This window comes from Bubalus kerabau, chromosome 21, assembly GCF_029407905.1.
Source record: "Bubalus kerabau isolate K-KA32 ecotype Philippines breed swamp buffalo chromosome 21, PCC_UOA_SB_1v2, whole genome shotgun sequence".
In the NCBI taxonomy this organism is placed as follows: domain Eukaryota; kingdom Metazoa; phylum Chordata; class Mammalia; order Artiodactyla; family Bovidae; genus Bubalus; species Bubalus kerabau.
The window spans coordinates 38,456,334-38,484,087 of NC_073644.1; the positions used below are offsets into that span (position 1 = coordinate 38,456,334).

At 44.8% G+C, this 27,754-nt stretch overlaps 1 protein-coding gene across 5 annotated transcripts in view; it reads right to left on the minus strand.

The window, feature by feature from the left end:
* Positions 1-27,754, minus strand: part of COLEC12 (collectin subfamily member 12) — a 183,087-nt gene that overhangs the window by 81,684 nt on the left and 73,649 nt on the right. For 4 of the 5 annotated variants that reach the window (XM_055559431.1, XM_055559432.1, XM_055559433.1 and 1 more), the window contains exon 1: positions 5,077-5,337. The exons of the other annotated variant lie outside the window; for it this stretch is intronic. The gene's annotated coding sequence lies outside the window, so the exon portion shown is untranslated. Of the gene's footprint in view, positions 1-5,076; positions 5,338-27,754 lie in introns of those variants that run through there. 5 annotated transcript variants of the gene reach the window in all.

Here is a 27,754-nt window from a genome sequence, read left to right on the forward strand (position 1 = left end):
GAGGATGAGATGGCTGGATGGCATCACTGACTCGATGGATGTGAGTCTCAGTGAACTCCGGGAGTTGGTGATGGACAGGAAGGCCTGGCCTGCTGCAATTCATGGGGTCTCAAAGAGCTGGACACGACTGAGTGACTGAACTGAACTGATGTATGTTTGGTAAACAGAAGGGTGAAAGAACAAATCCTTGGATTGTCTCTGGCCAGTGTATTTTTTGTTGTTCAGCTGCTAAGTCATGTCTGACTCTGCGATCCCATGGACTGTAGGATGCCAGGCTCCTCTCTCCTCCACTATTTCCCAGAGTTTGCTCAAATTTATGTCTGTTGAGTCCGTGATGCTACCTAACCATCTTATATTCTGCCACTCCCTTCTCTTTTTGCTTCAATTTGGGGCCATGTATGGGGTCCAGGGGAGAAGGCAATGGCACCCCACTCCAGTACTCTTGCCTGGAATATCCCATGGATGGAGGAGCCTGGAAGGCTGCAGTCCTTGGGGTCGCTGAGGGTCAGACATGACTGAGAGACTTCACTTTCCCTTTTCACTTTCATGCATTGGAGAAGGAAATGGCAACCCACTCCAGTGTTCTTGCCTGGAGAATCCCAGGGACGGGGGAGCCTGGTGGGCTGCCATCTATGGGGTCACACAGAGTCGGACACGACTGAAGTGACTTAGCAGCAGCAGCATGGGGTCTAGGAACTAGAGAATACTCGTCCTCCCATGAACACACGCATTCCTCCCATGAACACACGCATTCCTTTAGCATTCCTGCCTCAGGAGCTGATTTTCTGAGTTAATTGCAGGGAGCCTTCCACACCTACAGTCTTTGGAATTTTTCTCAACAGTCACTACTCCAGCCCGGTGGCTGCTGAGCATGGTTATCAGGACCTACAATTCACTGATCCTTTGGGGAAGTCTGTTGGGCCTGGGAAGGTAGAAAAATAACTAAGACCTGGGTTACCATCCTGGTTCTCCCCTCCTCCCCACAACATCCATGCCAATTTGATCAAACCTCAGTTTTCCCATCTGTCTGATGGGACAATCATACCAGTCCTGCTCAAGGGTTTCAAGCAATTCAAATTATATATGGGATGGGAATGATGGGAATACATTTTACAAGTTGTACAATGCTATGTAAATATGTGGGGTTGATTTATGTTTGGTGGAATTTACACTTTTAGCTTTGATCCTATTTGTGAATGCCATAGGCCTGAGACCAAAGCAACACACACACCAGCCTCTTGGACCTAGATTTGCATGCATGTGTGCTCAGTCATGTCCAGCTTTTTGCGACCCCATGGACTGTAGCCTGCCAGACTCCTCTGTCCATAGAATTCTCCAGGCAAGAATACTAGCCATTTCCTTCTCCAGGGGACCTTCTTGACCCAGGGATGAAAGCTGTGTCTCCTGCATCTCCCACATCAGCAGGCAGATTCTTTTATCACTCAGCCACCTGGGAAGTCTCGGACCCAGGTTTGCGCTTCACACAATTACTTCAGCTGCTAAGGAAAAGAACCAAATCACAAAAGATGGTCAACCTACGGCTTTGCTTCTGTAATGTGAAGACTCTTTATGGCACCATCTTCAACCCAGATTCATGGGAAGATGCAAGCCAGCAGGTCAAGGAACTCAGTTTAGCAACCCAGCCCTAATTCCAGGTCAGCTGGAGCCGAGCCATGAGATTGCACTATTAGTTCCAGATAACCAATTACTTTCTTTCCATGATTAAACATCTTTGGAAAAATATTGTTTTTCTTCGTTACATAACCTGAAGTTCAAATTCTTTTGTTCTTCAGGTCTCTGCCAGTGAATGGAAGCTCAACTTCACTGCTATCCAACACTTTTTAAGAGCCCTGTTGTAAGAAATAATATTCTCGGATGATTGCCTAAAAGATAGGAAGAACTTTAATGTCTCCCAATACCCTCAATTGTATCCACACACCAAGCCAAACCATCCAAAAGCTGCAGGCTGAGGCTGAATCGCTCTGGCCCCGTGCTCAGCGGATTTTACTGAATTACACTTTGGCAGCATGCCATTGGCTTGCATCAAGGGACATTAGAAGAAACAGTCCTATAAAAATTGCTAGTATAGGGAAGATATTTCCACCATATCCACACACTGAGCCTTTGATGAGAATCAATGGAGAAATTTCCCTTAGCTATTAGTTCTAGCAAAAGCCTGCTTCTTTTGAGCAACTGGCTTTGTTCACATGGGTGCAGCAAAGTTCACATTTCCCTTTTTGCTTTGGCATCTAGGAAGCTCAGAGTCAAGTTTGTGTCCCACTCCTAACAACTAACCATATGTACGTTTATATGAACTAACTGTTCATGGTCTTAGTTTTCATCCCTTACCTTTTCCTCACTTTAATTTCTTCTCTATGGAAGGTGTATTTGGATGAGCTCCCCTGAATCCTTTTGAGAGCAAATGTGTATTGAACACATTGGCCCTGCACAAGACTCTTCCAGACCCCACTCTGCCTTTTCAGCCTTGTCTCTGGCCACTTTCTTCCCTGAATCTCTGCTTCAGTCGCTCTGATCCACATCACGCCTTCACTATGCTGTGCTGTGTCACATTGTTCTACAGCTGCCTATGCAGATCCCCCCCTGGAATACCCCCTGTCTCTTGCGCTTAGTCACTCAGCTGTGTCTGCCTCTTTGTGACCTCATGGACTGTAGCCCACCAGGCTCCTCTGTCTATGGGATTTTTCAGGCAAGAAATGCTGGAGTGGGTTGCCATTTCCTTCTTCAGGGGATCTTCCCAACCCAGGGATTGAAGCTGCGTCTCCTATGTCTCCTGCATTGCAGGCAGATTCTTAACCCACTGAACCATCTGGGTAGCTCTCCATCATTAGTCAAGCAAAATCCTGTCTCTTAGTCAAGCAAAATCCTGGCAGAATGCAGAGTTCCCATCTCTGCTCCTGTACAGCTTTTCATCCATACCAGCAGCGTAGCACACACATTATACAGTAGACCAGGTACACCTCTCTGTCCTATGAAAGTGTTAGTTACTCAGCCATGTCCAACTCTTTGCAATCCCATGGATTGTAGCCTTCCAGGCTCCTCTGTCCATGGGATTCTCCAGGCAAGAATACTAGACTGGGTTGCCATGCCCTCCTCCAGTGGATCTTCCTGACCCAGGGACAGAACTGGGGTCCATTGCAGGCAGATTCTTTACCACTGAGCCACCAGGGTAGCTCTCCGTCCTTTGAGACAGCATAAAGCCCTGGAAGGCAAGGCTATCTGTACTTGTCTTTGTATCTCCAGTGCCTGACCACAGTTCCAGATACACAACAGGTGCTCCACAATTGTAAAATTAAGGAATAAATGGGTGCTCCTGTTCCAGCACCAGCATGTGGGACCTTGTGATGCTTGTTACGAAGGTTGATAACAAAATGTATCTCAACCTGTGCACGTGGGCTTCGTGGCGTGATGGCTGGAGGCACAGATGCGGCTGATACTGTCTTTCAGAGCACAGGATATGAGTCCTCAGAGCAGACCCCAGTCCCCAGACTCTCTTCCAGAGACCGCAGTACTTGGATGCTCCCCCACCCCCAACTCAGCTTCTGCCTGTGGCATTTGATACTTGGTCAGTTCCAACTATTTACCATGGATGAGGCCAACACAAGAAAAGCAATCACAGGAAGCCAGAAACAGAAAAAAGTGCAGCTGATTCTGTTTTGTGATTCCACAGGCCAGAGGAGAGGGACCAGGGAAGTCGGGGGTGGGAGGCATCCTGGGGAAGCAGGGAGCCTGGGGAGGGGGAGCTGGCTATGCATATGAGTCTGGAGGAAAGTTAACACCAGAAACCAATGAGTCAATCCGTTTTCCAAACACTGGAATGGAAACGATGCTTCTCCAGGCTCCCTGGCTCTTCCAGGGCCAGCAAAGTGTGTTTCTTGTTTGCTCAAGAATCCAGAATATCCACAGGATGATAAAATACAACACGAAAAGCGCATCACAGCAGCCTCAGCAGAATGCTGTCTCACGCCATAGAAAAAGGGCCTTGCTCAGAGATACAACAAGCACGCACTTTCCACCTTGAAGCTTTCCCATTTTTGCCTCTTGCTTTGGGGTTTGCTTTCCTTTGAAACCTGACAGTAAAACTAAGGGGATTATTACTGTTTCAACAGGAAGACAATTGAATCCAAGACCTCCAACTGACAAATGGACAAGCCGAGGCCCCGTCAGACACACTGACTTGACCAAGGCCACACAGACCAAGGCAGCAGAACCAATACTGGGCTCCCTGCCCACCGTTCCTCCCGAGACACCGTACTAGCTGCCTCGTGGCAGTCACCCAACAAAAACCAAAGTACAAATAACCAGAAGCTCCTGGGAGAATAAGCCAGTCCATTTGTTTCCACTTTGATGCCAATGCAGTCCAAAAAAACCCTTGTATTAAAGGGCTAACAGATTCAGCTGACAGACCCAGGGAGTGATAAAGAGTACAGGGACTAAGGTTGCAAACAGAGGTGGTACCCTCAAGCTTGGCATTTGGGATAGTTCAGCAAACACTCTTGGATAGCCTAGCATTGACCCAATTGCTGGAAGAAGGAGATGAGGTGCAGGAAAGCCAAACATGGAGAAACCTAAGACCAGAAGAGCAGCAGCAGAAACAGCAGAAACCTAAGACCCAGACCACCCGCTCTGCTGACGAACGAGTTCTGTACGTCACCTGGCAACAGGATGTGGTGTACATGAGCAGAAAGACACCTGGGGCTTCTGTAGTTGAGTGGGGATGGCAGAGGGTCTTACAAACAGTTCACAATTCAGTTGGGAGTATCACAAGAAGGCAGGGGTAGAGTCCCAACTTGGGCACCCTAGATCCTCTCATCTCGAGCTTAGGGAGCTAAGTGTCCCCAGTCTCCGGGCATACACAGAGCAAAGGACAGGCTCGGGTGAGGTGTATCAACTCAACCTCAGAAAGAGCACAAGACATTTTAGCCTCTGATTCCCTTTTTTTTAAACAATAAAAACAGGGATAATAATCCTTCCCAGAAAAATGTGAGGTTAAAAGTTTAATCTGAGTTCACAGCACACACATTCCAAGGGGGCACTGCACTTGGGGAAATTACTCACCTAGAGTTTATATAAGTTCCGAGGTGATTAGAGTCAGCCGACAAATTGGAGACAGAGCACGTTTACATTGAAGTCTTAAAACGTAGATTCCTCTTACGGAAAGAAAGAAGGGCTTGCGGGGGGGATCACTCACCACCCCATGTTTCTTGTTAGGGGACCAGACTCCATGAAGTGTCAGTCCATCATCTCAAGTGTGGAACATGCCAAGACACAATCCCCCTCTGCTCGTCTCTCTTGAAACATACACGTCACATCTGCTTGCGATCAGCATTTATCTCGTGACGTGCGTCTGACTCATTTGGAAAACTCAAAGCACATGTTTATTCCTGATGCGGCACCAGCCATTACGGTGCAATTTACAGGCCCTCTGCAACCCCAAGCCCACGGCCAAGGCGCTGGTCCGAAGCTGTCAAGTTGCTTAGTTTGAAGACTTTACCATGAGCTTTGCAAATGTAGGTGACATCCCCTCCAGCCTCCACTGAATTCTTCTGTCACTTTCCAGCTAGAGTGGCAATGAACTCTTTGTCCTTCTTTGGTGAGGACCCCAAAGAAAATGCGTTTGGGAAAGACAGGCCGCACGCAATGAATGGGAAAATGTGGGTTGTTAGCTTCTGGAAATCAACAGCGTTTGTGCAACCCCTCCAAAAGTCTTGGTCATAAAACGGATAACCAACAAGGACCTACTGTATAGCACAGGGAACTCTGCTCAGTGCTCAATGTTAGGTGGCAGGCTGGATGGGAGGAGAGTTTGGGGGAGAATGGATACTTGTATATGTGTGGCTGAGTCCCTTCGCTGTTCACCTGAAACCATCACAGCATTGTTAATCAGCTATACTCCAATATAAAGTGAAAAGTTTAAAAACAAAAGTCTTGCTCACAAAAGAGAATCAATGTGCTTTCTTTTTCTGAATCCCTATAGACTCTCGGATGGAGCTTGGTGACTACTGTGTATATTTCACCTGCATTTCTCTCCGCTACCTAATCCTATTTCAAGGGACCTCTGTAACAGCACTGAAGGTGAGTGCCCTGTGAACCTACTTTACCAGAGCCTACCCCAAGCCACGGGCTTCCCCTGTGGTAAAGAATCCGCCTGCCACACAGGAGATGCAGGTTCAATCCCTGGGTTGGGAAGATGCCCTGGAGAAGGGAATGGCAACCCACTCCAGAATTCTTGCCTGGGAAATCCCATGGACAGAGGAGCCTGGCAGGTTGCTGTCGAGTCCACGGGGTTAGAAAAGAGACATGACTGAGCACACATGCACCCCAAGCCACACTCCTGTTGGAAAGGGGAAATTCCATCAGACTTAGTGTTTTGTCTGCTGGGTCTTTTTTTTTTCTTCCAATTTCAGCTCTGTTAGGCAAAAAAAGTCACAGCAAGGTCATGGCCATGGCAGGTCCACACAGGTGACTTTGTGTGAATTATAAAAATGTGCCCCCTTCAGGCGGCTCAGCCCTTCTGGGAGCCTTTCTGAAAAGCAAAACCTGCACAAAGGAATGTGGCAACACTGGCAGGAGATCATCAGTATTTTCTTCCCAGAAATCTTGAAAAGTGATGGACGTTCTAAAGTTTGCTCATCTTTACCATCTGAGCCTCCAGGGAAACCCTAAAGTGTGCTTGCCTTAACTAGAACAGGCCACACATACCAGTATGATTAAAGGCAAGAGGCCCAAGGTTCGAATCAACATGTACCCCAGTCTGGGTTCTCTGAAGGCTAGACCTCTGCACAGAGAGGCTGCCTTGAATTCTTTGAGAATCAATGGGTCTCTGTGTGGCCAGGGGACCTGGAAGTATTCATTTTGCTTTAGACCCACCTCCAAGACAGAACTGTTCTTTTGGTGTTCTTTGGCATCCATTTTCCTCAGGTCCTTCCTTAGTTCTTCATATCTCTGGAAATGTGGACGATTTCCCATCCTCCTGGTCTCTGCAGAATGTCCTCCCCGCTCTGCACTTTTCACCAGTGGCCTCCATCATCCCTCACACTTCGTTTGCAGGCAGGCCTGTCCTCTGAGGCCACTTCTACGTTTGGACATGCCACCAGCCTTTGACCAGCCATCTCAGGAGATGCCATTTCCTAGAGTAATGGGTTCTACTCATTTTGAACATATATCCCCCTATTCCTTACTTTTAAAAATACTTTTTAAAAATAATTATCTGTTTGGGTGTGCCAGGTCTTAGTTACAGCATGAAAGATTTTCAATCTTCGTTATGGCTTGCAGGATCTTCCAGTTGCGACACAAAGGATCTAGTTCCCTGACCAGGGATCGAACTCAGGCCCCTGGCATTGAGAGTGCAGAGTCTTAGCCACCGGACCACCAGGGAAGTCCCATTTTTTTCTGTTCTTTGTTTGTTAACATGTACATTATCTACACAGGCTACTGTCATTATTTAACAGTTCAGTTCAATTCAGTTGCTCAGTCATGTCTGACTCTTTGTAACTCCATGGACTGCAGCATGCCAGGCCTCCCTGTCCATCACCAATCCCGGAGTTGATTTAACAGTTCAGAGCACAAAATAGACTTTGAGATTTATCCAAAGAGAGTTAGACATAACAGAGCAACTGAAACACAAAATAATTATACATGTAAATTTTCATCCGGATTCCCAGTGACATTTTCACATGTTTGGGAGGTTTTCTGGCCAACTGCTTGGCAAATCAAATTAGACTGCCACTGTTTCTGCTTTGTAACACAGTGACCTGGATGTGTGGTTGGCAAACATTCTGCAATGGGTTCAGCAGGAGGGCTACTTCCACCATTTTTGTTTGGTTTTCCTGGGAACTGTATCATTAGAGTGTTATCTCTAATCTCAGATTCCTTTATGGGAGTCTTTTCAAGCCCAGTATCCATTTTGTGAAGGTTAAAAACTAGATAATACAACTGGTAAATCCATTTAACCAGGCACAGAACACTCTCTGCCTTTGAACTGGAAAACTTGGAGAAAAAAGACTAAAGACTGGGGACTTCCCTGGTGGTCCAGTGGTTAAGATTCCACCTTCCAACAAAGGGGATGCGGGTTTGACCCCTGATGGGGGAACTAGGATCCCGCATGCTGCAGGGCATGGTCACAAATTTATAAGTAAATAAACACAACATTGTAAATCAACTATATGTCAATTACAAAAAAAAAAAAAAAAAAAAAAAAAATTTCCAAAAAGATTAAAGACTAGCCTGATCATTCACTCAGGGTTAATACCATGTCAGGAAAAAAACACAGAGGGTTTGGGGGCTGCCAGAAAAATGCTCCTTTCACAGTTGATTCCACATCTACAACATTTCTGGTTTAGCACGCTTTCCAACAAGGGAAGGGAAGCTACTGAACATGTCCAGATGTCTCAAATGCTTCCAAAGGGAAGCAGGTAAGGTATGTTATTGCTGTTGTCCGGCTCTTTGCAACTCCATGGATTGCAGTATGCCAGGCTCCACCGTCTCCTGGAGTTTGTTCAAATTCATGTCCATTGAGTCAGTGATGCCATATAATCATCTCATCCTCTGTTGCCCTCTTCTCCTCCTGCCGTCAATCTTTCCCAGCATCAGGGTCTTTTCCAATGAGTCAGTCTTCAAATCAGCTAACCAAAGTATTGGAGCTTCAGCTTTAGCATCAGTCCTTCCATTGAATAGTCAGGGTTGATGTCTTTAAGATTGACTGATTTGATCTCTTTGCAGTCCAAGGGTCTCTCAAGAGTCTTCTCCAGCACCACAATATGAAAGCATCAAGGTATACGACCTAACTTTTTAGGTTAAAAAACCCCAAAATGGGTTTCTTCCCCCTATACGTCTTTCCTCCACAGAATATCAATGAAGCATGGGAACCACGAGGCACTGGAGGGTGTCTGCTGTTCCTCTGCCCATTGGCCCATACCTCCTCTCTTCCAGTAACAGTTGTATCTACAGTCTTCACACCTCCAGTAAACTGATTTTGTCAGACTCTTCTGGGTTTGAAAAAATAGACACATTCAATCTCAAGGGTCACAATTTCTAGTTTTAGAGGAATGTTGCTGCTTTATCCAAGACAAGCAACCACGGTGAAGATGCAAGGAACAAGCAGCAAATTCCCTTTCCACCCACTTCTCTGCTAAAACCCCAAGATCAGCAGATTTCTTCTCTGTTGCCTGTGAAGACTTTTCTTTAATGCTTGAAAACAACCAGTGTGCCCCAGCCAGGCTCCCTCGGAGAGTGGGAGCAGCTCTGCTCACTCAGTGGTCCTGATGCAGGATGGGACCTGGTGGCAGGGGGCGGGTAGCTGCCTGCAGCAAGGTCAGCCATGGGAAGACCTCACAGATGGGAAAGGAGGGTTCAAGCTGGGGAAGAATTAGAGGAACTAGTTGAAAGTGAAGTGAGGGTGTTAGTTGCTCAGTCATGTCCAACTCTTTGCTACCTCACAGACTGTGCCACCAGGCTCCTCTGTTCATGGGATTCTCCAGGCAAGAATACTGGAGTGGGTTGCCATCCCCTTCTCTAGGGGATCTTCCCAACCCTGGGATCAAACCTGGGTCTCCTTCACTTCAGGTAAAGTCTTTACCATCTGAGCCACCAGGGAAGCCCCAGTTAACTGTAAGCTGACCCTAAGTTAGCTTATACACAGAACTATTTGGCTTGGTGGCATCTACAAAGAAATTCACAGAAGTCATGAATTATACAAAAAGCGACCTTGACATTGACGCCAATCAAAGATAGGAACAGAGGTGGGGAAACCTCCACATTTTCTGGGGTGGGGTGAGGAGATATGTAAGCCGATGGCTTTGCCCTCATCCAAGTGCTGCCTCTTTTCTCTCTACTTGGATGTGTTTATATACTCGTGGACTTAAATAAGACAAGAAGGAAAGAATCAAATACCAGCCTAGATGCAGTGTCCAGACCTGAAACCTAACTTAACATATCCAGATCCCTCTGATCTTGTTACCAATTTAAGACAACAGAGTCGGTCCAAATAACGCCAGGCATCTCAGAGCCACCCACAGAAACCGGGCTACTTCACATCAGCAGCTCCAAACCAACCAAACACAACAACCCCAAAACAGCACACAAGAACCCGAACCCAAAATGCCATGCTGGAAAATGCACCACAGGGTTCTAAGGTCGGGGATGTTTTCTACCCTGCTGGTCTCAGGCAGAGCATAAGATGCTACTGACAGAGTGAACTTCAGATGGCTTGGGGTGGCGGTGGGAAGATGGGATCCCCAGCACTAGAGACTGGGTGGGTGTGCGTGGTGGTGAAGTGGGGGCCAGGCGGCTCCTTCTCCTCCATCCCCCGGCTGCTGCAGCTGGAAGCTAGAGTCCTTTCTTTCGAAACCAGCTCCAAGAGCAGGTGGTGCTCTGCCACCCCTGGTCATGTCATTCACTTATTTATTCATCCATTTAGCAAATATTTACTGAATTCCTCTGAAGGGTCAGATTCTGGGGGAGACACGCAGGAACAGAACACACATGGTGCCCACCTTCATCTGAAGCTTTCTCTAAGTCTTTCTGGCAGGTTGTTGGCTTGAGTTTTAACCCTGGTTAAGAGACAGATGCTGCAGGGTGAGACTGGGCTTTGTGCTGTTACCAGTTGGTCGTTAAGTGGAGTTTTTCAATCCAGGCAGATGCCAGGTGTTGAGAAGGAGCAAGGTCCCCTGCCCCATATGTGAGGAGGAGAGTGGTGGGAAATTAATTGTCATCTGCTTCACAATTTACTTGGGACTAACCCGATCTAGATATGCAGATGACACCATCCTTATGGCAGAAAGTGAAGAAGAACTAAAGAGCCTCTTGATGAAAGTGAAAGAGGAGAATGAAAAAGTTGGCTTAAAGCTCAACATTCAGAAAACGAAGATCATGGCATCTGGTCCCATCACTTCATGGGAAATAGTTGGGGAAACAGTGGAAAGTGGCTGACTTTATTTTTTGGGGCTCCAAAGTCCCTGCAGATGGTGACTGCAGCCATGAAATTAAAAGACGCTTACTCCTTGGAAGGAAAGTTATGACCAACCTAGACAGCATATTAAAAAGCAGAGACATTACTTTGCCAACAAAGGTCTGTCTAGTCAAGGCTATGGTTTTTCCAGTAGTCATGTATGGATGTGAGAGTTGGACTATAAAGAAAGCTGAGTGCTGAAGAATTGATGCTTTTGAACTGTGGTGTTGGAGAAGACTCTTGAGAGTCCCTTGGACTGCAAGGAGATCCAATCGGTCCATCCTAAAGGAGATCAGTCCTGAGTGTTCATTGGAAGGACTGATGTTGAAGCTGAAACTCCACTACTTTGGCCACCTGATGTGAAGAGATGACTCACTTAAAAACACCCTGATGCTGGGAAAGATTGAGGGCAGGAGGAGAAGGGGACAACAGAGGATGAGATTGCTGGATGCCATCACCAACTCAATGGACATGAGTTTGGGTAAACTCTGGGAGTTGGTGATAGACAGGGAGGCCTGGTGTGCTGCAGTCCATGGGATCAAAAAGAGTCGGACACAACTAAGCGACTGAACTGAACTGAACTGAGCCCAACCTAGGAAAGACCCCTGTCTGGCTCGGTTCTCAGACAGCCCTAAAGGGTATCTCAGAGTGGCAGCTGCAGTGGTGATGGTGTCGTGTCTGACTAAGCTGTGGACTGTAATCCGTGGGCCACGGACTGTAGCCCACCAGGCTCCTGTGTCCATGGAATTCTCCAGACAAGAATACGGAGTAGGTTGCCATCTCCTCCTCCAGGGGATCTTCCCGACCCAGGGACTGAACCTGGGTCTCCTGCATTGCAGGTGAATTCTTTACCAATGAGCCACAGGGAAGTTCTATGTATTCAGAGTCTATAGAAACTCCTGACATGGTTTCAGCAAGGACTTGCTGCTCTCTTTTAGTATAAATGGAGAACCCTCTTCATCTCCATCTGTGTCCCCATTTCAGGTCTGCCAGTAGTACTGGGAGGAATGAGATTGCCCAAAAAAAAAGGGTGGAGAGAGTGGGCATCTAGAACAGAGGTTCCCCACCTCTGGGACCTAATCCCTGATGATATGAGGTGTAGGTGATGTAATAATAACAGAAATAAAGTACAGTAAATTACATTACAGTAAATGTAATGCACGGAAACCATTCCCCACCATGGAAAAACTGGTCTTCCACAAAACTGATCTCTGGTGCCAGAAAGGCTGGGGACCACTGCTACAGAAGATGGAAAAGACCCAGATAAGTTCTAATCTGGATCATCTCTGCATGCTGGATAATGATAGGTTCATATGCCCTCAAAGCAGACCGACTGAGTCTAGATCATGCCAGTTGTGCGTTCAACAGTTTATAGGCTAAATGGATCCTTTTGGTCTGTCATAAATTCATGCACTTGGAAGGACCAATAATGTCGGCTTAAACATGCCATAAAACTTAGAGGAAACAAGGGTCCAGGGCATGAGGGGAAATGAGCGATTACTCCCTTGGCAGGGAGAGGCCATTGTATTTCATGTATGATTTGACCATGCTTCAGGAAAGCAATTTTGGCTTTAAACGGCACATTTCCTTTCTTCTTTATTAGGCTTCCTGAAGGGTTATTTCACCCCCAGGTCCTTTCTTACACTGAGTAGTATTTCAGCTGTGTCATGCAAACCCGGAGAAGTCCTGCCGAGATTTCGGGAATACTTGGATCGTCACTAATGGTCAACAACCAGCCCACTGTGGTCCTGAAATCCTGAGATGCACCCTCAGATCTGTGATGGATGTTTACAACTCTCCAGATGTGTCTTCAATCACTGCAGAAATGCCTGAGCACGTGGCTGTTGCTTGTGCAACGTGAGATGTGCCTGACTGTGTGTCATTATTTATTATTGTTCTGGTGACATTTACTCTTTTGGAGGACTCGTTGTCCTGTTCTAAGAAATAATCATTTGAGTATGGATTTTTTTTTCAAAATAAGTAGTTTAAACCCTCCTTTCCCTGAGGTTTGGAGCAAGGCAGCATCTGGGAACATATGGTTACAGCTTCCTGAAAAATAAACTGTCCTTCCTTATTTTGTTAAGATGCATTCTTTATCCCTAGTGAAACCAACATGAGATTAGTTCATGGAATTTTATTTCCTTGGGACTTATCTACATGGGGACACGGATCTCATTAAAGCCTCTAATGGGACACAGACCTTCTTGCACTCGGATGTCTTGTGATCTCCACCCAGCAATTCTCACCTAGGAACTGCATAAGCTCTTGGTGATACTATCTGCATCCAGGTTGCTTTCAACCTCCCTAGTATTTAGGTTTGTTTGGGTTTTGTTTTTTTTTTTTGGTTCTCATGGGCTCTTCAGTCCACCCCGTGCGATTCTCTAGTTGCGGTGCCTGGGCTTAGTTGCCCCCAGGCATGTGGAATCTTAGTTCCCGAAACAGGGATCGAACCTGCATTCCCCTGCATTACAAGGTGGATTCTTAACCACTGGACTGCCAGGCAAGTCCCAGTATTTAGGCATTTTCAAGTAGCTGTTCAGGGACTTCTCTAGGGATCCAGTGGTTAAGACTCCATGCCTCCACTGCAGGAAGTGCAAGTTTGAGCAATCAATGCAAAGAAATAGAGGAAAACAACAGAATGGGAAAGACTAGAGATCTCTTCAAGAAAATTAGAGATACCAAAGGAATATTTCATGCAAAGATGGGCTTGATAAAGGACAGAAATGGTATGGACCTAACAGAAGCAGAAGATATTAAGAAGAGGTGGCAAGAATACAAAGAAGAACTGTACAAAAAAGATCGTCACGACCCAGATAATCACGATGGTGTGATCACTCACCTAGAGCCAGACATCCTAGAATGTGAAGTCAAGTGGGCCTTAGAAAGCATCTCTACGAACTAAGCTAGTGGAGGTGATGGAATTCCAGTTGAACTATTTCAAATCCTGAAAGATGATGCTGTGAAAGTGCTGCACTCAGTATGCCAGCAAATTTGGAAAACTCAGCAGTGGCCACAGGACTGGAAAAGGTCAGTTTTCATTCCAATCCCAAAGAAAGGCAATGCCAAAGAATGCTCAAACTACCGCACAATTGCACTCATCGCACACGCTAGTAAAGTAATGCTCAAAATTCTCCAAGCCAGGCTTCAGCAATATGTGAACCGTGAACTTCCAGATGTTCAAGCTGGTTTTAGAAAAGGCAGAGGAACCAGAGATCAAATTGCCATCATCCGCTGGATCATCAAAAAAGCAAGAGAGTTCCAGAAAAACATCTATTTCTGCTTTATTGACTATACCAAAGCCTTTGACTGTGTGGATCACAAGAAACTGTGGAAAATTCTGAAAGAGATGGGAATACCAGACCACCTGACCTGCCTCTTGAGAAATTTGTATGCAGGTCAGGAACCAACAGTTAGAACTGGACATGGAACAACAGACTGGTTCCAAATAGGAAATGGAGTATGTCAAGCAGGGCTGTATATTGTCACCCTGCCTATTTAATTTCTATGCAGAGTACATCATGAGAAACACTGGGCTGGAAGAAACACAAGCTGGAATCAAGATTGCTGGGAGAAATATCAATAACCTCAGATATGCAGATGACACCACCTTTATGGCAGAAAGTGAAGAGGAACTAAAAGCCTCTTTTTTTTTTTTTTTTTTTTTTTTTACTGTTTGTCTGTATTCTTATTTCTTCCTTTTTTTTTTAATTTTTTTTTTTAAATTTTATTTTATTTTTAAACTTTACATAATTGTATTAGTTTTGCCAAATATCAAAATGAATCCGCCACAGGTATACATGTGTTCCCCATCCTGAACCCTCCTCCCTCCTCCCTCCCCATACCATCCCTCTGGGTCGTCCCAGTGCACCAGCCTCTTGATGAAGGTGAAAGAGGAGAGTGAAAAAGTTGGCTTAAAGCTCAACATTCAGAAAATGAAGATCATGGCATCTGGTCCCATCACTTCATGCGAAATAGATGGGGAAACAGTGGAAACAGTGTCAGACTTTATTTTTTTGGGCTCCAAAATCACTGCAGATGGTGACTGCAGCCATGAAATTAAAAGACGCTTACTCCTTGGAAGAAAAGTTATGACCAACCTAGATAGCATATTGAAAAGCAGAGACATTCCTTTGCCAACAAAGGTCTGTCTAGTCAAGGCTATGGTTTTTCCTGTGGTCATGTATGGATGTGAGAGTTGGACTGTGAAGAAGGCTGAGTGCCAAAGAATTGATGCTTTTGAGCTGTGGTGTTGGAGAAGACTCTTGAGAGTCCCTTGGACTGCAAGGAGATCCAACCAGTCCATTCTAAAGGAGATCAGCCCTGGGATTTTTTTGGAAGGAACGATGCTAAAGCTGAAACTCCAGTACTTTGGCCACCTCGTGCGAAGAGCTGACTCATTGGAAAAGACTCTGATGCTGGGAGGGATTGGGGGCAGGAGGAGAAGGGGACGACAGAGGATGAGATGGCTGGATGACATCACTGACTCGATGGATGTGAGTCTGAGTGAACTCCGGGAGTTGGTGATGGACAGGGAGGCCTGGAGTGCTGCGATTCATGGGGTCGCAAAGAGTCAGACACGACTGAGCAACTGAACTAAACTCTGGCATGCCACTGTGCTGCAACCAAAAAAATTTTAAAACTAACTAAATAAATAATTTAAAAAAATAGTTACAAATGAGTGAAATCAAATATTTTTATTTGCTTCAGATCTTTCATATTGCCTGCTCATATTTCATATTTCATCTGCTCATATTGTCTGGTCTTCTCAATAATTCCTCTGTAAAATCTCCAAAAATTATGTCAGTCACAGCAATCCAATTGCTTTTGGCTTCCTTGCAGGAATGGACTTCCCTGGTTGTTCATATGGTAAACAGTCTGCCTGCAAAGCAGGAGATGCAGGTTCAATCCCTGGGTTAGGAAGATCCCCTGGAGGAGGGCATGGCAACCCACTCTAGTATTCTTGCCTGGAAAATCCCATGGACTGTCAGACTACAGTCCATGGGGTCACAAAGAGCCAGACATGACTTAGCGACTAACTCTAACACTTTCCTTACAGGGATTCAAGCCTTATTCCAGGGGAAATAGATCAGGTTTTCAAAAAGTAAAATAGCTCTTAACTCCTTAGTTGCTCATGAAAGCACAATTATTACCAACAGAAAAGGTACTTTCTAATTGTCACCAAAGACTTGTCTTCAGTGTTCTGTGATGTCAGCATCTATAAGTCTCCAGATGCCAAGGGAAGGGCCAGGGCTGACCTTAGACCCACAATGCATTCTCTTGGCATCCCATGTTCTGGTTTATAAGGTTGAGCTATTGTCTCCTCAGAGATTGTCTAAGAAATATCTCAAGAGACTATGCTAGGGACTTCCCTGGTGGTCCAGTGGCTAAGACTCCACACTCCTAGTGCAGGAGTTCCATCCCCAGTCAGAGAACTAGACTCCACACGCCATAGCTAAGAGTTCACATGCCACAGCTAAAAGGTCCTACATGCCATAACTATAACCCAACACAGCCAAATACATTTAAAAAAAAAAAAAGATCTAAGAGAAATCTGGCAGGGATCTAAAGGATCCAGGGAAGTCCTGCCTTGTGAAATGTTTAGCCTTCACATAATAAGGGTCTCAGTAGTTGAATTAGGGTTGTCTCCATAGCTGATGTAACATCCCTCCACCCCGGGCAGCCATGAAAGCTTGTTGATCGCTTTTAGGTCTGTGTTTGGGAGCCTCTTGGAGGCTCAGGCACATGCACAAAAGACACATGTAAATTGGGCACAAAGTGACTAAGCAGCCATGGCCTTAGTGACCCCTCTGGGGAAGCGTTCAAGGGCTTCACAGGCAGCGTCTTATGGTGTCCCTGGTTCCTGACAGTGACCCACCTGCATTCACTTCTCCTTCAAGGGTTAAATTACTTTCTTCTTCAAAAGGGTTTTTTTTTTCCCCCACTTGGCATCTATAGTCTTAGCACTCAGAAGCATGCTAATCCTATTGAGAGGAACTTGGACAGACTTGATTCCTAGGCTTTAAGAAACAAAGACTGAGAGATGTGTGTGACTAGTTCAGGAGAGACCTTTGGAAAGTTAAGTACAAACTAAACCAAAGACGATGCCATCATGATAGAAAGGACTCAGTGTGGACCACAGCCACTGGCTAAGGGTGACCAAGTGGTAACTAATCGCAAACCCCACTTTATCTTCTGGGTGGTTTGTTGTATCTCCACATGAATGGCAAATTGTATAAGGCCTTTACTTATCACAGAGTGTGATTTCAATCACTCCCAAGGAATCCCTTTGTTGTCCTCCTACAGACCATGGGGGGAGGGGGGGAACCCTTTCAGGGGCTGTTATAAATAGATGTGGACACAGGCAACTAGATTCTGATGACCAGAGTGGGAAAATCCAGATTAGCAGCACCTCTCTGCCCCACCCTTGAGTACGCAGAGCACTGGGTGTGCTAATACTATTCACACTTGCCTAGAGGCACTAAAGAACAGTATATCAAGCAAAGAGTGTTTTGTTGTCAGTGTTTTATTTTCAGTGACGCTTTACTGTCCAGCCTTCTGAAAAGACAGCTTTAACTGAAAACATATCCATCTAATTTCTTTTGGAAATCTCTATCCAAAAGATAACGGAGTTGATGACTACAGTCACATTTCCATTAGCTAACCAGAGTGGAGAGCTAAGGGAATTATCCAGTTGGGGCAAAAGAGAAGAGTTATCCTTTTGAATCCAAAATACCCATAACTGTCTCCACAGCCCATTTTACCAGGTTCCTGGGCAACCTTCCAGTTTACCTGAAGCTAGGTAAACGTGGCACCAGCTTGGGTCACCTGTTGTTCTCACATAACTATGATACTTTAAAAAGTCGGGGGTGGGGGAAGAGGTTGTCTTTTGTTGCTCTGGAATTAGAAGAACTTTAAGATCCATCCCAGTTCATCTTCCTTTTTTCCCAAATGTATTTCTAGTTGGTTTATTTTTAAAATATGAGAATAGCAAAACCATGTGAAGATTATGTATGAAATGGAAACTCTCATGTCTTCATCTTTAAACAAGGAAGCACCGAGGCGCTAGTGTAATATATTGGGTTGGCCAAAAAGTTAAAAAACTCAGATGAAATTTCTGGCCAACCCAATAGTAACAAAAGCACTGTTAGCTGAACTTCAGTGACTTCTTTTGATCCCTTGACATCTGTTTATTCCCTTGAACTGGAATAATTCCTGTGGCTTTGTTTGTTTATTAGTGATTGTTTTCAAAGCCTGGAAAAACATTGGAAAAAAAAAAAAAAAGACAAACAAATGATAAAATAAGAATATCATTCCTCTGCCTGCTATTTACAAGACATTAAAATGAATTAAAATGTACTCTAACAATATAGAATCTCAAAGCACCACTTCATATGTTTAAAGATATTATCAGTGTGATAGAAATTTATGGGGAACTGGATTATGGTGTTGTAAACCAAGGCTTCTTTTGACCAAGCCATGAACTTGTGTTCCTGAATAAAACAAAATTTTCAAAAGACAGGACGGAGCCACATATTGATTTAAAGTGGGGCTAAGGATAGGGCTGTATAAACTGAAGGAAAAATCTGCCACCACTACAAAGACCTTTCAACCAGGCTGACCCATTCATGGCCACATGGTGGGTAGCCACAGAAATGAGGTACAGAGTGCAACAGTGGGGACTTCTGGTCTACCTTCTCCCTTTCACCCCATCCCATCCTGGCTACTTCTGCTAGGCTTCTGAGCCTTTGACTTTGCCCTCCTCTCTGGCTCCCTGAGACTGGCATGGGACACTGGCCTGGCCCTCGGGGTTCTCTAGAACCTGCTTGCAGCTCTCTCTGCTTCAATTTTCTCTAGTCTCTTTGAGTAATCACCTCCTCACTCAATGCTTGGCTCCAGACCCCAAGTTCAGCTTTATCCATCTGTTCAAAACCTTGAGCAGACTGACTCCAGATCCCCCAAGGCGTGACTAGATGATGTGAGTTGACAGTGGGCACCTAATATTGAGCTGCCTGTACTCCCCAGGCTGCCCTTCCTGTGATGGGACCACAGTCATCTGAGGGGGTGTCCATCCAAACCCCATTTCAAAAGTGCTTTCCTTGTGATGTCTCCAGGGACCTAAAGTATGAAAAAGCTCAGACACAGAAAGGTGTCTAGAAATCTTAGAAAGGTGTGTGTTAGGACCTTCCTGGTGATCCACTGGTAGAGAATCCACCTTGCAATGCAGGGGACACGGGTTCGATCCTGGTCCGGGAAGATCCCACATGCTGAGGAGCAACAAAGCCCATGAACCACAATCACTGAGCCCTGCGCACCTACAGCTTGTGCTCAGCAACAAGAGGAGCCACCGCAATGAGAAGCCCAGGCACCGCAACTAGAGACTAGCCCGAGCGCAGCAACAAAGACCAAGTGCAGCCAATAAATAAATAAAATTTTTTAAAAAGAAAAGAAAAGAATGTGTTAAGCAGGGTTCTCCAGAGAAACAGAATCAACAGGATGCATAGGAATTGTTTTATGTGGTGGTGGAGGCTGAGAAGCCCCAAGAGTTCTGGTTGGCAAGCTGGAGACCCAGGATAGCGGATGGGTTGTTAGTCACTCAGTCATGTCCGACTCTTTGCAACTTCATGGACGGTAACCCTCCAGGCTCCTCTATCCGTGGGATTCTCCAGGTAAGAATACTGGAATGGGTTGTCGTTGCCTTCCCCAAAGGATCTTCCTGACCCAGGGATCAAAGCTGGGTCTCGGCATTATGGGCAGATTCTTTACCCTCTGTGTTCCCAGGGAAGCTCATGCAGATGGGTTAGTCTGAATCTTAAGGCCTAAAAACCAGGAGAACCAATGGTGTAAGTTTTCAGTCTGAAAGTCAATGGACTCGAGACCCAAGAAGAGCAGAGTTTCAGTTCAAGTCTGAAGGCAGGAGGCGACCAATGTCCCAGCTCAAGGCAGTCAGACAGAAGGACCTGTTGACAGGAGGGTGTCAGCCTTTCTGCTCTCGTCAGTCTTCAAAGGACTGAGTGAGGTCCACCCACAGTACAGGGTCATCTTCTTTAGTTAGACTTAAATGTTAATCCCACCCAGAAACCCCTCACAGACACATGCAGAATAGTGCTTGACCAATATCTGGGCGCGGTCAAGTTGACATGTAAAGCTAACCGTCGCAGGGAATGACGTCAGCAATTCAAGGGAGGGAAGAGACTGCGTGTATCAGGGTCAGCTGAGGGCTTTAAATGCTGGTTCTTGGTGACTCAGAAGGTAAAGAGTCCGCCTGCCATCCATATACACATACAGCTGTCTGGTCCCCACCTTGGGCTGATTATCAGAATCTTGGTGGTGTGGAGCCTGACATTTATTTTTTTTTAAGTTTTCCAGATGAGTCTGATGTGTGGTCAGAACTGTGAAGCCCTGGACTAGAAAGAAGGAATAAATTAGACAGCTAGACAACTGACCAACAGGAGGAGTTGAGTGACTGGTGCTAACCTAGGAAATGAATTTTTAAATAAGTCTTCTTCAGAATGCAAGAGGTTAATTCCTTGCTTTTTGGCTTAAGAGGATTTTCCAGCATGGCATGAGGGAGGTGTCTTAGAAAGAGCACAGGCCTTAGGTTCTGAAAGACTTGTGTCAATCCCAATTCTATTACACCATAATGTAAACCTCTTAGACTTCAGTTTCCTAATTGGTAAAGTAGGAATAATGACCACTGAGACGCTATTAAAAAGTCCACGCAGTGCCTGGCCCCTTATAGGATCCCAGAAAATGTTAGTCTCTTCCAGTAACTCTGTAAGAATCAAGTCTTATTAAAATCTGAGAAATAGAGACATTTGTATCACATGTGTAATACCATCTATATTTTCAATAAATAAATAATACATCACATACTGTACTTCCATTAGCAGTCTTTCTTTTCAATCACTGTCTTGTACTAGAAACTCCTGTAATTCACAAACAGAAAGAAAAACAAAAGATTTTGAATGTGGATTTTGAACAGGATTAAACTTGAATTATCCATAGCTGTCTCAGAGTTGAAACTCGCCAAGGAATTCAAGTATTGCCAAATATTGAGAAAAAGAAAAAAATGGGGAAAGAAAAAAAGAAGGAAAGAGATTTTGAGGTTATGTAAGTTAAATTTCAGCAGACAGAAAATACGTCTAAACTCATAATGTATACAGAACTCCTCAGGAAAGAATTTTACCACAACTTCTTTCACACTAAAGTAGGAGTTGAAATCCCTGACTCAGAAAGGATTGTGTTCCATAATTATGACCAGCTTATTACTGCTGCTGCTAAGTCACTTCAGTCGTGTCCGACTCTGTGCAACCCCATGGACTGCAGCCCACCAGGCTCCTCCATCCATGGGATTCTCCAGGCAAGCGTACTAGAGTGGGTTCCCATTGCCTTCTCCGAGCTCATTACTAAGCTTAAACAAAATCAATGATTTTTCACAAGTGAAAAATATTATCTGGATATTCTACATGCAGACAAATATTTCAGGTTCTAAAAAAAGTCTCATTCACCCCCAAAATGCAAACATTCTTGTAAAGAGTGCCCATGAGTTGCTAGACTTATGATTCTGTAGATATTTATTTGCTTCTGGAATTTATTACCCCATGGACATGCTTGATATTGCAATACTGGATTATGTTAGCATCGCAGAATCTCACTAATTTGATCCTATTGGTATTTATTAATTACCTTCTATAAGCATAGGAAAACTATGACAAGCTTTTAGACAGTGTATTAAAAAGCAGCGACAGCACTTCGCCGACAAAGGTCCATATAGTCAAAGCTATGGTTTTCCCAGAAGTCAGTACAGATGTGAGCGTTGGACCATAAAGAAGGTTGAAAGCTGAAGAATTGATGCTTTTGAATTGTGGTAGAGAAGACTCTTGCAAGTCCCTTGGACTGCAAGGAGATCAATCAGTCAATCCTAAAGGACATCAACCCTGAGGATTCACTGGAAGGACTGACGCTAAAGCTGAAGCTCCAATACTTTGGCCACCTGATGCAAAGAGTCAACTTATTGGAAAAGACCCTGATGCTGGGAAAGATTGAGGTCAGGAGGAAAAAGAGGTGGCAGAGGATGAGATGGTTAGATAGCATCACCAACTCAATGGACATGAATTTGAGCAAACTCTGGGAGAGAGTGGAAGGCAGAGGAGCCTGGCATGCTGCCGTCCATGGGGTCATAAAGAGCTGGACACAACTGAACAACAAAGTGTAGGACTCCTTCATGTTTATGCAATTTATACACATAACATATCTGAACAGGTTTCACCTAACATCCCTGGAGAAGGGAATGGCTACCCACTCCAGTATTCTGGCCTGGAGAATTCCATGGACTGTATAGTTCATGCAGTCACAAACTGTTGGACACGACTGAGTGACTTTCACTTCTTTCCCTTGCACCTAACATGGGATTTACTAAGCACAAGTGTACAAAAGAAGCAAGAAAGATCATCTCCATGTCAGTGAGCTAGAAAGCTGACTGTGGTGGGAGAAAAATGTGGGCAAAACTGGCCCCCAATTCTGGCTCTGCTAACTACTAGCTGTGTGATCTGGAACAAGTTACTTAATTTCTCTGAACCTCAGATCTCACCTCGGTAAGTCAGGGTTAATAATATCCTCCCTGTGGCGTTATTCTGAGGATTAAGTGAAATGATGCGTAAAGTGCCAAGCACGTGGTAGGCACTTTTCTTCTTACATAAATCCTAGAAACAAATGTTTCCTGCAGGTGGTTTGGTGCCCTTCTGGTTTGTTAAGTAATGCCGCATGTTCATAAAATACTGAGCCTGGAGAAACCAAGCTGATAAAAATGAAACCTTAGGACTTCTGCGAGCAGGAAGATGAAGTGGACACACTCCTACCCATCTCTCCTGTTAACTATAACTAAAACCCTGGACGTTAGATTTAAAACAAACTTAAGAAGACTCCGAAAGGTGGAGAACAGAAGACAGACCAGCTAGGAATCTCAGGACCCACAGAACAACATGGTGGAGAGTCGTTCTTATTTCTGTTTGTTTCAGCCGCTCCTTGCTTAGTGTTGAAGCAAGCAACCTGGCAACATCAAAGGGCACAGATGAAAAAGGTGACCCCAACAAGAGCCTGCTCTCCCAAGGAAAGGGGTAGCCTAGCAAGACAGCAGACATTTAAATAATAAAAGCTGCACCCCTGCCAAACACCATGCTCAAAAAACCTGGTGGCCCCCATATCTACCCATGCCAGCAAAGCCCTGGTGGGGAGCCTAGACTTCTACCCAGTGAGGTCCCCCAACACCTCACTGGGGTGGTGTCACAACATGACCACTGGAGAGTCAGGACCGTCACCACTATCAGGTGATAAGGAGCCACCTCCCTTGCGGTGTCAGATGAAACCACCCACATCAAAAGCAGGAATATCCACCCCGGCCCAGGACTGAGGCTTAGTAATCAGCTAAGACTTCCCTGGTGGCTCAGATGGTAAAGAATCTGCCTGCGATGTGGAAGACCCAGGTTCAATCCCTGGGCTGGGAATATCCCCTGGAGAAGGAAATGGCAACCCACTTCAGTATTCTTGCCTGGAGAATTCCACAGATAGAGGAGTCTGGTGGGCTATATACAGTCCATAGGGTCATAAATGGTTAGACACAACTGAACAACTAACACTACTACTATGAGAATAATGAACAAGATACCACCCCTCAAGTGTCAATGGAGGCTGAATGGGGGACCTGAAATACTACTCACCAAGAAAAAGGAATGAAGTATTGATACATGCAACAATTTTTTTTTCTGAATTGAAGTACAGTTAGTTTACAATGTTTCAGGTAAACAGCAAAGTGATTTAGCTATACACACAAACACACACACACACATTTTGTTTTTCAGATTCTTTTCCATTATAGGTTATTATAAGAGAGTGAATTGCAGTCAAAGATGGAGAAGCTCTATACAGTCAGCAAAAACAAGACTGGAAGCTGAGATGGCTCAGATCATGAACTCCCTATTGTCAAATTCAGACTTAAGTTGAAGAAAGTAGGAAAAACCACTAGACCATTCAGGTATGACCTCAATCAAATCCCTTATGATTATACAGTGGAAGTGAGAAATAGATTTAAGGGACTAGATCTGATAGACAGAGTACCTGAAAAACTATGAAATGAGGTTCATGACATTGTACAGGAGACAGGGATAAAGACCATCCCCATGGAAAAGAAATGCAAGAAAGTAAAATGGCTGTCTGAGGAGGCCTTACAAATAGCTGTGAAAAGAAGAGAAGTGAAAAGCAAAGGAGAGAAGGAAACATATTTCCATTTGAATGCAGAGTTCCAAAGAATAGCAAGGACAGATAAGAAAGCTTTCCTCAGTGATCAATGCAAAGAAATAGAGGAAAACAACAGAATGAGAAAGACTATAGATCTCTTCAAGAAATTAGAGATACCAAGGGAACATTTCATGCAAAGATGGGCTCGATAAAGGACAGAAATTGTATGGACCTAACAGAAGCAGAAGATATTAAGAAGAGGTGGCAAGAATACACAGAAGAACTGTACAAAAAAGAGCTTCACAACCCAGATAATCATGATGGTGTGATCACTCACCTAGAGCCAGACATCCTGGAATGTGAAGTCAAGTGGGCCTTAGAAAGCATCACTACAAACAAAGCTAGTGGAGGTGAAGGGCCATTTCAAATCCTAAAAGATGATGCTGTGAAAAGTGCTGCACTCAATATGCCAGCAAATTTGAAAAACTCAGCAGTGGCCACAGGACTGGAAAAGGTCAGTTTTCATTCCAATCCCAAAGAAAGGCAATGCCAAAGAATGCTCAAACTACTGCACAATTGCACTCATCTCACACACTACTAAAGTAATGCTCAAAATTCTCCAAGCCAGGCTTCAGCAATACGTGAACCGTGAACTTCCAGATGTTCAAGCTGGTTTTAGAAAAGGCAGAGGAACCAGAGATCAAGTTGCCAACATCCGCTGAATCATGGAAAAAGCAAGAAAGTTCCAGAAAAACATCTATTTCTGCTTTATTGACTATGCCAAAGCCTTTGACTGTGTGGATCACAATCAACTGTGGAAAATTCTGAAAGAGATGGGAATACCAGACCACCTGACCTGCCTCTTGAGGAACCTGTATGCAGGTCAGGAAGCAACAGTTAGAACTGGACATGAAACAACAGACTGGTTCCAAATAGGAAAAGGAGTTCGTCAAGGCTGTATATTGTCACCCTGCTTATTTAACTTATATGTAGAGTACATCATGAGAAACGCTGGGCTGGAAGAAGCACAAGCTGGAATCAAGATTGCCGGGAGAAATATCAATAACCTCAGATATGCAGATGACACCACCCTTATGGCAGAAAGTGAAGAGGAACTAAAAAGCCTCTTAATGAAAGTGAAAGAGGAGAGTGAAAAAGTTGGCTTAAAGCTCAGCATTCAGAAAACTAAGATCATGGCATCTGGTCCCATCACTTCATGGCAAATGGATGGGGAAACAGTGGAAACAGTGGCTGACTTTATTTTTGGGGGCTTCAAAATCACTGCAGATGGTGACTGCAGCCATGAAATTAAAAGATGCTTACTCCTTGGAAGGAAAGTTATGACCAATCTAGATAGCATATTCAAAAGCAGAGATATTACTTTGCCAACAAAGGTCCATCTAGTCAAGGCTATGGTTTTTCTTGTGGTCATGTATGGATGTGAGAGTTGGACTGTGAAGAAGGCTGAGTGCCGAAGAATTGATGCTTTTGAGCTGTGGTGTTGGAGAAGACTCTTGAGAGTCCCTTGGACTGCAAGGAGATCCAACCAGTCCATTCTGAAGGAGATCAGCCCTGGGATTTCCTTGGAAGAAATTTGGCCACCTGATGCGAAGAGCTGACTCATTGGAAAAGACCCTGATGCTGGGAGGGATTGGGGGCAGGAGGAGAAGGGGACGACAGAGGATGAGATGGCTGGATGGCATCACCAACTCAATGGACCTGAGTCTGGGTGAACTCCAGGAGTTGGTGATGGTCAGGGAGGCCTGGCGTGCTGCGATTCATGGGGTCACAAAGAGTCGGACACAACTGAGCGACTGAACTGAACTGAACTGATGCTATATAGTAGGTCGTTTTTGGTTATCTATTTTATATATAGTAGTGTGTATTTGCTAATCCCCATTTATCCCTCCCCCTGCCCCTGGCCTTTTCCCCTGTGGTAACTACACGTTTCTGTTCTCTTTTTTAAAAGTATCTATTTGATTGCATCAGGCCTTAGTTGCGTCATGTGGGTCTTTCCTTGCGGCGCATGGACTGTCTAGCTGCAGCACACAGGCTCTGGAGCACAGGGGCTCAGTAGTTGCAGTGCGTGCGCTTAGTTGCCTCATGGCATGTGGGATCTTAGTTCCCCAACCAGGGACTGAACCTGCGTCCCTGCATTGGAAGGCAGATTCTTAACCACCAGAAATCCAAGGAAGTCCCTAGATTTTCTATCTTCAGTCACTGCCCCCTTTTCCCCATATTGTTGTGATAGTCTGTTCTCCCGGATCTAGGGACGAGATATACCTTAATCCTCACAAAGCTAACTCCATGCTGGATGGAATGCCACTCTCCAGACCCAAAGTTAGGCTCAATTCTGACCATCCTGGCTCCAGACCTCTGCAGCCTCCATTCATGCTACACAACAACATGCTCTTATTTTTGTGGCTAATGGAATTCCAATGATCTGTTCAACTCTTCTATACTAATCCTTGTATCCCCTACAAGAGATACCCACTCAAGTGACTCATTTGTAAAAGTCGCCTTTCTTGTCTTGGTCTGTATACTGGGATGTTTTATCTCATGACCTCTTTGAAGTTTGAAGGCATTTGGATTTAAACTTCTAGAAGATTCCACAAGGCACTGGCAAGCAGGTTATGTGTGACCAGAGAAAAGGAACTGACTCTTCAGGAACTAAGAAACGTGGAATAAATAGAGTTTTTCTGGCTACACGTGCAATAAAATGGAGATTTATTCAGTTGCCTGTCACAGTGACATATGAACCTAATTACATTGTAATTCACGTCTGTCTTTCTTCAGCTACTCTGGTGTTGAATATGTTAGGCTTATAGTAAGCTGGAATGAAGAAAAATAAATGAGAAACGATAGTCAATAGCACTTGTTCCTGGTCAGGCTACTGAATTTCACTGCCCTCAAATGAGTTATCAACAAGCTAGATGTAGGTGAAGTATTTATAGGGTGGAGAGAGGACATTTAAACCTTTTTCTGGATTCTCTAGTTCTTAGGTTTTCCTTTTCTTAAAGGAAAACATAAAGATCTAACAGATCAAAATTCAAACCTGATATGTTACAGGTGTGGACCCACAAAAATTCAATTTGTGAATGGTTTCACCAAAAAACCAAAAGCTGATGGAAAATAGCAAAGGCCAGCCAGGAAAATGGAGTGAAGTGCTTATCACTCACTGGTTATGGTAGGTGGCTGAAACATGAAACAGGAGTGGGGTTTAGGGGATTATCTGATGTGGAGGAAAGAAAGAAAAGAAAGATAAACCCACTCAGAGGTTGAAAGGAGAGTAAAGGAAGAGTGACTGCCATGATTTTTGTAGGTTATGGGTCTCTCAAACTGCTCCCTCAACACTTTGATTAAATGTCTCTTTACTGTGTCCTAGAGAAATCCCACCACTCACTGCCGTGTCTCCTGTGCCTCCTTTGTGGTAGGGATGTGCTCCTGATGAGCAGGGAGGTAGCAGGGCTTTGGGACTCCTCCCCACCTGGCTGTGCCTCCTTACACTGCAGGAACACTATTCACGGCCTCTCTTTTATTGGGGTGGGGTAGTGG